Raw genomic sequence first — 10179 nt, 5'->3', positions numbered from 1 at the left:
CATTATTTAACCACCATAAACGCCCTTGCGGACCATTTAAAATGAGGTAGTCTATCTCTGGTCCCTAATCAGACAAAAACCCTTGTTCTTGAAAGTGCCAGAATATTAAACCACGCTTCCCGGCACATTACTATGACCAGTAACAAATTAGTTTCTGTAATAGCTTATGCGGATAATCCTTGTGATGTGAACTAGTCTAGTTTCAGCAGAAGTAGGCCAATCGCAACTCTCATTAAAAGTAGGGATGCCCCCAGGAACACTGAAGAGCCCAGAGCGAATTAAATCATCTTAAAACCCCAGCTCAGTTCACATTTAGGAGATTTTTTTTTTATTTTTTTTTTAAGTCAGCTGTTAATCTTGGAGCATCATTTAATCTGCTGCATTAAAGAGACGTTTTCTTTACCTAACGCTGTTTCAGGTTCATGGTCATGTTCAGGCCGCCCTATAGTTTGGCCACACTGACTTTCCATGATCATCCAGTATTACAAAATATGCTGAAAAAGTAGCTGCTGTCACTCTATACAAACATGGGTTTCTAAAGCCTGTATCTTTATGAGTTTACAACATAAGTCAGGTTGTAAAATATCACCAGTCATTCATTGTGAGTGTTAAGATGTAGCCATATAAAACCGCATGGCAGGCCAGCAGTGGGTTGAATGTTGCTTTAAATGAAAAATGCCTCGTTTAAAAGGAGAGGGTAGTGGGACAAAATAGCTTTGCAGAATAGGCCTACAGGGCTTTTCCTGCAAATGTGAGTGCATTATAAAGTGGATTTATTTAAACGCTAGGCCTACTTAATACGCAAAATATTTTTTAATATGTCTTTTGACGGGTTAAACTAGAGTATGTATCTCCGGAGTTTATAACATATAATACACATTTATCACTGTTAACTATTATTATGCCCTATTCCTTCTAGGATGTTAATTGCAAGAAATGCTAATGCAATAGTCTCCCTACATATAGGCCTACGTAAATATAACTACAAAGTAACGTGTTTCTTTTTCTTACTGAAGCCTACCGTAATCCTACTTTTTTTTTTGAAAGCGGCTTTTCAAATATGGCCTTATAAAATGAAACATTTATATTACATAAAGAAGAATTAGGTCACTGTAAAATTGAATAGGCCTACAACCAAACACCTTATATATCTCGACAGGAATATTTGACAGCTGGATGCTTAGTTTGACGCTTCTTTATACACACACACACACACGCACGCGCACGCACACACACACACACACACACACACAATATGTGTTAGCCTAAATGTTAAAATGTAGGCTACACATCTGATCTCCTCTTATCATTTCGTGCCAGGCTGCTGTTACAGTATTGCCAGTTGGCCCGTATTTAAAAAATAATAAATGTGGTTTTAAAATGTTCTAGGCCTACTAAATAATCTTCATCCTCCTTCTAGATCACGTCAGCATCACGTCGGGCTAAATATCTGTGAGAGGGGGTCTGTTTCTGTCTTTGGTTATCTAGCTGTATGAGTGTTAAATGCCTGTCATAAAGCTAGATAACCGAAAGTAGAAATGACCTCCGCAACGTTGTGTTAAAAGAAAAAAGAGAGGGGATTCCTCAGGCTTTAAACTCTAAAAGGTAAGAAAATAGTTTTGCTTTGTGCTTTGTGATTTTATTGTGATGAAAATTAGCATCAAATAATCCCAAATAGTACAAAACGCATAGGACCTAGGCTAAATATGACATCTCATTTTTTTTACATAGCACAATAAGTGTGATTTTTTCTTTTATAATAGGCACAAACTTTCAGTATGACAGATTTATTGGGCTCATGATAGTTTACAGAGTCATTTCTTTTTAGGAAAAATTTGGATGTTCATCTGTTAATTGTATAAATCAGTGTCACGCTGCCCCTGTTATCAGTCATGCCATTATGGGATCGTTTTAAGGAAAACAAAAATGTATTTGAGACAATTTTGAGACAAAAGGCAAAGTTAACTGAGCTTATTGTAGAGTTTGATAGTGTTTTTTTTGCATATAGAGTATATAGTGTTTATCTCACTTCATCTTTATTTTGAGGATTCAGTATAGCAGCTGTAAAATTTACTAAGGGCCTATGTAGTTGATATCTGGCCCTGTTTTAGGGTGGTTCAGGTCTTCTGCAACATGAATTTTAAACAGGTCACATTAGTGGATGGAGACGAACAGTGTAGAATAAAACAAGAACTCTCAAACTTCCTCAAGCACTCATAAATAGAAATGCATGAGTTTTAGTAACGTCATCTGATAAGTATTTAGTTAATATTGTCAAAAGAAATGTCAAAAAAATCTAATAATATATTATATTGGTCCCAATAGGCTTTTTTCATAGCAGATATTTTGACTTGGTACTCTATAACATATATACATATACTGTACATATACACATAACATGATTGCCCGTCCCAGTAAGTCATGACAGTGAGGCAGTAAAGCAGTTGTACGATATCAGGACCCTGAAACTGAAGCAGCTTAATGGAATTCAGCCGTCATTAATTTTATCAATTACACCTGGGCTTTTTCCACTGTGACGTGTCTTCGTCATGTCTTTTGTGGGGGAAAAAAGGCCTACCGATACCTCAGAGCGTTTAATCTTATCCCCGCTGCTCACCGGCAGTGTGTGAAGAAAGAATAAAGCTAAAGTCCTCCAGCATTTCTCTCAGGGATCCCTGGATGTTCCTGCTTTGAGACACACTGGTGTGTTGACATCCCCATAGTCAATGCTCACATTTTATCAAAGCAGATCCTCTGGATTTATTCTTTGCATTTCACAGCATACTGCCCAATTCATTAACTTTAATCTTTAAGAAGAGTATTTTCAATTTATTATATGTTTAAATTTCCCTCGTGGTAAAAAGAAAAGGGAGGCTACAGCTTTGTCTAGGCACTCATGTCTCTGGGACTGCTAATAATGCAGTTGAGTGGTGTAGCACCCTATACACACACAGGGTTAAAGTGTATTATTTAAAGCTGTAGCTAATCTTGGAACCTTTGGGGTACATTGTGGTTGCCTCAATGAGAAGGCCAAGGCCATCCTGTAGACAGGAGCTGAACTTTTTAACTTGGTACTTCAGCGCAGTGCATTGCGTACGCTCAGACCGGAGAATGCCACTAAAGCCTAAAGAGCACCAAAGTGAGATGAGTTTTCATTCACTCTGTTAACTGCCTATTGCAGTAGAGCTTGCTGTCAAACCCGGCTAATTGCTTCGTTTCACAGCGAGGTATCTGATATGTGAAAAGGCCGTGGTCCAAGTCCTTTCCTTCGCCTCCTTAATGAATGGGAATAAAAACAATTGAGGCTTTTTTTTTCATGGGATGGTCCAAGGCATTCTTGTTTCAACCTGTTTACATGTATAATGCAAATTATCCTTTTTGTGCTTTTGTTGTAGCAAAAATACACACTCATGCACACAAAAAAAAACACAACAAAAGGACTGCACGTTAAAATTAGCAAAGGCCAGAGATTTAAACGTTTTGCTAACTCTATAACCGAGACTCAGTGCACAAGTATAGTGCCGCTGGTTTAAAGAAAAAACTGAAACAATTGTTTAGTGAAGAGGCAGTGTTTAGCTATACCGTTATAACTAAAAGTGCAAAATGTGCTTTTCATGTTTTATTCCTCTCTTTCCCCTCTTCCATACAGACTTCCGATTAACAACATTAAATGATCGGGGATTCCTGACAAGAGGGCAGAACCGTCATTAAAAGCAAGCGAGGAGAGAGGGGGAGGGAAATGGTCAGTCCGGAAGTGCCACCTCCTCCTCTCCCCCTGCCCCCACTCCTCACCCTTTTTACCCAGGAGCCTCTGATGCCATCTGTACTGCCAACGAGGGACACATTGCCCGTGCCAGGAGGCGGACAAAGACCCTACTGGATCCCTGGAGTATGAGCGCGCTCAGAGGAGCCATCTTGGGAGATGTTGCCATGACACTTAAAATGGCTGAGCTGGCATACGAAGTAAGCTGCATCATGGTTTTGTGTTGGGTACCAGTGTTGATGGTGGTGAGCAGGAGGTTGGGGAGTGTGTGTGATTGTATGATGGGGGGAAGGGGGGCGGTAAGAAGGATGAGGGAAAGAAGAAGAGTTTTCCATTTCCTCCCCAGTCACACATGGCCTCTCCCTTTTCTCCTCTATCTTCTGCTCCTAATTAGCAGTTAAGGGGTGATGTGAGGGGGGTGGGTGGGTGAGGAAGGGTGGTTGGTGGTGTGAGGTGGGGGGTGGTAGCAACAAAATTAATGAGCTGGCACTGGTTGAAGGAAACCTGTCATCCTCTCTTGTCATGGTGCTTCTTTACTCCGTGATGCACACCAGGCAGTGGTGTACGTCATGTTTCCACCTGACAAACCTCGTAGATTAATTAATGCAAAACTGCTTCTATTAGGAGATTCACATTTTGATATTTAGTACAGTATCTTAACTATTGTAATGTGTTGAACCCCTCAGATGAATTCTGAAGGAGATTTGCGCATAATTCCTATTTAGGAAATTGTAAAAGTAGTACAACCATTCCAATCTTAGATTTAATTCACTACATGAACAAAGATATTTTGGCTCACAAAGCAGGTCTTCATCTGAAGCAATATCAGCAGTGAATATTAGCAGTGTATAATATTTAAATCACAATGTTTATCAGAACATTGGAAATGCTTCAAATGGCATTTTGGAAACACTTCAAATACCGGTTACATGTTTTAGTCCCAAACATTTAATATTGATTACAACTCGCAGTATATAGGAATCTGCAACTGCAACACTGCACACATGCTTAAGAATTTTATTTCACACACACACACACACACACACACACACACACACACACACACACACACACACACACACACACACACACACACACACACACATACATACACACAGACTAAAAATGTCAAACATCACTGATGTAAAAACGTCACATTCTTCCAAAATCTGACATGGACAAATATCAAAGCTCCATGTAAGCTCTCAGACACACACACACACACACACACACACACACATACAGATCCTGTGAGCGCCTCTTATCATGGCGTAGGGCAACTCTGTAACCCTGGTGGCGCTGGCAGCAACCTGAAGCAGAAAAGAGAGACACGTGAGCATGTGTGTCCAGGACCAACATGTGCAGCTGCAGTGCTTATGTGTTAATGAACAGTGCTGTGCGTTTTCACATTATCATTCAGCTCTGCTCTCTCCCCTCTCAATAGCTGTTTAGTCCCCCACCCCCTGCCCTAAGTAAAGGCCTGCTTTCCCACCATTGTGGGAGCTGGTGCTGCGGTGGGCCTGGGCTGGGGGGCAGGGTGGGAAAGACCCTCCAGACTAGACATGAGCAGATGCCTGAGACATTAGACTGTCGTGCGGATCATCGGGGTCGGGCGAGCCGCTGAGTTTTAATGTGTGAGCAAGTGTATGTGTGTTTGATATGTGTGATGGGGTGGGGAGGGGGTGGTAGTCCAGGCCCTGGAGTGCCACCTGACTGTTCATTAGTCTATTCAGCCTCTGCATGTCTGAAAGGCATGGAGATGCTGTTTTGAGAAGGATTTTACTGGCATGAGAGATGCATTCACACATGATATGCATATAAAAGGTCAGGCCTGTCACACAGTAGATCACGGTTTGCCATTAGATTCTGTCAAAGGCCTAATGCAACAATGTTTAAACACCGCGGATGCATTTTCTACGTCTTTTATTGATTAAGAATTAGATTTTATTTCATGCAGTGTGTCTGTAATCAGCCATACACTTCTTTATCTTTGCTCAATTTACCTGCAACTTCATGCAGACAGAATCTACATATTTGTATTGCTCTCAGGTGGTGAAACAGACAGACATCATGAAATCTCACAAGACAGTTGTATGCACAGTGTATCACCGAGAATGACTCAGCTGACGCGATGGGTGTGCCTAACAAGCTGAATGATGTAACCCAGCGTATAATGATTATTAATGAGCTTCATACTGTACATATGCCTCCACAAAATATGTAGTCATGTGCAGCCCACATGTCAAAAGATTATTCCCTCTCTTTATTCATGTAAACGACTCAAAGCTGTCTTTATAATTGCATTTGCCCTGCTCATGTGTGCTAGAGCACATTGCTTCGAGCAGATTAGACAGAAGAGAGAAAGCAAGGTGAAGGCAAGAAATTAATCTTGGAGATGTAGCTTGCTTCATGCTACATCTATGTTGCAGATATATATATATATATATATATATATAGGGGGGATGATGAAATCGTGGCTTTCTTAAAGTCACACTAAATATTGGCTTGTCAAGAAAGGGTTAAAGACAGTGGAGACAAATGTATACGTGTATGTAAAGGAGGCACCAGAGGCAGGTGGAGCACATGGGCAGCCATGTTTGTGTTACCTCTGCATTAGCTTGTGTTAGCTTGTGCAGTGCTAAAGCAGTTTACAGCCTGCAAGGAGCTGGTCATGGAGGACAAGTGTGTGTGTCTGTGTGCGTGTTTGTGAAGAGTAAGGGGGAGAGGTTAGTCTGCAACTGTATGTGATAGCTGCGGCACTCGACATAGACAGCGTGGTCAAAGAGAGGGGGTGACTGAAGCAAATTTGTCAGTGAAATGTATTCGTCCTTACTATGCCATACACACACACACAGACACACACACAGACACATGTACACAGATTTGATGTCTTATAAACACTTTGGTGAAACTGCGTAAGAGTCAGGTTCTAATCTGCTCTGAAACAAACACAGTTTTCAATCAAGATTGTCTGAATCCAGAGCGGCTGAACGGTGAGGTCAGCAGCTTTGACACCAGTTCAGGAGGATGTAGGATGTGAACGTCCTTGAATATTTCTCTGCGCGCTGTAGACACACTTCAATATTCATTCTTCAATTCCTTCTTGTACATTACCTAAAAACTGACAAAAATGTGTTTCCCCTCCTGAAAATGACAGACTATAAATTACTTTCCTTTCTTTCTTCTCTCTTTCTTCTATTATTCATTATTAACTATGTATTGCTTTTGCTATGTGGGATTTTCAGTGCGAGGAAATTATAATGTGTGACATGATGAAGTGACAGTAGTCGGCGCCCACTACCAATTCTGTGTGGGTGAAGCAGCGTAGCCATAGTAGCGATAAAATGTTAATACCACATCGCTCCTGGGTTACCTCTTTGGATTCTCCTTACTATGTGAGGACACTATTAATGTTTTAACGGCTCTACTGTGATATATAAAGCCCGGCTCAGGGGCCGCCCATAGTCTTGGATGAGGTCCAATGTGGGTCAAGCAAGGCTCATCTGAGGTTTTTTAATGCAACTTTGGCCGAGACTAATCTAGCACAAAGCCTGACATTAAGTATCTTAGAGGAAGAAGATGGAGAAAGTTTCTACATCCCAGGCTTTTCAGATTATGTCTGTTGGCTGTGTCATCCCTGAGCAGGGGTCTTGTATGCTCCAATGAAAGTAGAGGAGAATTAGGAGACTGAGCCTTTAAGACAGAGCCCCTTTATAATCATATCAGGAGGAGATGAGGTTCTAGGGTGAGGAGAATTAGAGGGGAATCCTTGGTGTGGCCTCATTTTTACACGTACGTAAATGTGATACCACGGTAAAGTGTGAAAAGGGGAAAGAAATGGGGAAACAGTCCAGAGCATATTCAAGTCAAGTTCAAGTTCATGGGTGCAGCCACTCTGTCTGCGGCCAGTCAGGGGAGTTAGGAGAGTCGGTGGCCACCCTGGAGTAAAGGAGGAGGCGGTGGGTGGGTGGGGGGTACATAGCCTTTGACCTATGTTAGGGTTGCTATGGGAAAGAGGCCGGTCGGCTCAGTAATGTACAACTGAAAAGGCCGAACTGTCAGAGCTGTCCAGCAGACATCAACCCCCCCCCCCCCCCCCCTCCCGTCCACCACCACCACCACACACGCACAAACTAACTCTAACCCATTCACACATACTCACAGATGGCAGTGGCCAGCTCGGGAATGTTGATGCGAGAAAACGCTTTATGTTCGGCAGACACCATTATAATTCATCCAGCCACTGGAGTTACACATTACCACTTACTTCCTCAGTGCAGACGCAACTATTGTGTTTAACCACTTCTGTCTCATTTTTAAGCCTCATCCTACAAATCTGATTACCGACTGTGTATGTGTGTGTGCGGGCGCTGTGGATTTATGGGCTTATCAGACACAAAATATACCACCACTGCTGTAAAACAACACTTAAAATAAATAAAAGAACTACTTGCATTGAAAACATAGAGCTTTCTCTCCTTTACCAAGTTAAATAAATAAAATCGACCACAAAAACACCTAACGCAAGTCTTTTCAACCAGGATCCATCTTCTGTGGCCCATACTCCATTCTAATGTTATCTTGTCTGTTCTCCATCTGTCTGGATAAACATGTATATAGATAAAATAATGTGTGGCATCAGTTAAGCATATATATTTCTGTCTGCTCAATTTTAAAATGATCCGTGTTCAATGTTGGCTATGTGTCAGAGAGGGCATGCAAATCCCCTGATTGTAATGAGTGCATGTTTCCATGCCCCCTCTGTAAATGTGTGCAAGTGTGTCCTCATTTAAGGTTGCATTCATTCAGGGGAGGGGTCTCAGGAATAAAAGAGCGCCTATTTGCATACGCTGCATGCTGTCTGCAGAGAGGGAGCAGTCAAAAAAAGATATCAGAGGTGGACAAAGAGAACAAGGACAAATCCTTCATTGTGGGGTTGGTGGGAGAAAAGGCTTGTCTGAATTGGGGAGTGGGTGAAAATTGACAGAGAAAGAATTCAGACTGGTTCCCTGTGGGGATAAAAGCCTTAAGATCTCTCCATGCATACAGCCTGAAAATGGGAGAGAAGAACAACACACAGGGGCCTATTTTAACAGGGCATGAAAAGGAAGTATGTTTTCTGAAACACTGCCTACAATTCTGATGTGCAAAACTAAAAACTCATGCCAAATCATGACTAATTCAGTATTGTCAAAACACACTCATGAGCATTTTTAAGTAACCAAAGAGCTTAGGTTTGCAGAATCATTATTACCTTTTACATTTTGGTTCTTAAAACATATCTCCATAGACTTCGCGTTTATGGCAGTACATGTGGCCCTTTTTGTTTTTGCGGTTTTAGCTTTTTTCAAACAAATGTTGCAAGCACTTTGCAAGCTTTAAAAAAGTGCTTAAAGCTTTTAATAAATATTAGGAATGTTGTATTAGTTCTTGACAAAACTAATGAACCGTTATGCTTTTTTCGTCAATACTGGCTAATCCTAGAGAAAAGTATGTATTGTAGTGGAAAAAATCTTGTGAAATATTGGTACCGCCCATACACAGTGGAAGAGTTTATAGAATGAAGTTTTATTCTTATGCTAATGATTCTCTCCATGTTTATCCTCAGGATGGGACAGGATCTGCGAGCCTTTCGGCACACTGTGGGAACTCGCCGGGGCGCAAGAGACTCATCAGAGACTCTCACCACAACATGAGAGAGATTAACTGTCACCTAAATGAGGACAAGTCGTGTATGACTGTAGAAACAAAGTAGATAATCTGTAAACCTGAAATATATAGGCCTATCTCAACATATGTCTGTTATCCATGAAAAACCCACGTTTATTTTAAGATATGTTAATGATAAAGTGTTTGTGATTTCGACACGTTTACACACATCTATTATTTTCAAAATTGCAAATAAAATAAAAAACCTTGAATGTTCCTACTTACTTCTCACTCAAGAGATTGTGTGCATTTCCATCACTAATTTTTAATGAATCATTAATGGTTTCGTTGTTCTCATGTGTCTAAATTGAAATGGTAATTCAGGATATAAATGTTTTAATAATAGAGTTAATTGTTTCAAATTTACTGCTGACACTTCTTTGAAATAAAAATGATGGAAATATAATTTCTCTGTTAAAGTCTTGTTTTTGAGCACTATTGTATTATATTTTGGGGACCAATTAGGCAGGGAACAATAGATTATTATAACACTGGACTATTACGCTGCTGAAATGCTAAAGAATGAGTTTTTATATTGAATATTTTTAGCTGTGTTTTGTCGTTAATTAAAAAAAAAAAGCAATTAAAATACATCTAAAATAGCTAATGTATGTAGGAGTCAAACCTGCAGGACCCTTTCTCTCTCTCTCTCTCTCTCTCTCTCTCTCTCTCTCTCTCTCTCTCTCTCTCTCTCTCTCTCTCTCTCT

At 40.7% G+C, this 10179-nt stretch overlaps 1 long non-coding RNA gene across 1 annotated transcript in view; it reads left to right on the top strand.

Annotated features, from left to right (window-relative positions):
* Positions 1–9868, top strand: part of LOC116694050 (uncharacterized) — a 10226-nt gene extending 358 nt beyond the window's left edge. Inside the window, exons 2-4 of the long non-coding RNA XR_004333063.1 lie at positions 1421–1605; positions 3650–3963; positions 9372–9868. This is a non-coding gene — a long non-coding RNA (uncharacterized LOC116694050). The remainder of the gene's footprint in view (positions 1–1420; positions 1606–3649; positions 3964–9371) is intronic.
* Positions 9869–10179: the final 311 nt, after the last annotated feature.

The sequence above is a fragment of the Etheostoma spectabile genome, chromosome 8 (assembly GCF_008692095.1).
Source record: "Etheostoma spectabile isolate EspeVRDwgs_2016 chromosome 8, UIUC_Espe_1.0, whole genome shotgun sequence".
Taxonomy (NCBI): domain Eukaryota; kingdom Metazoa; phylum Chordata; class Actinopteri; order Perciformes; family Percidae; genus Etheostoma; species Etheostoma spectabile.
This window is presented reverse-complemented; position numbering and strand designations above follow the sequence as displayed.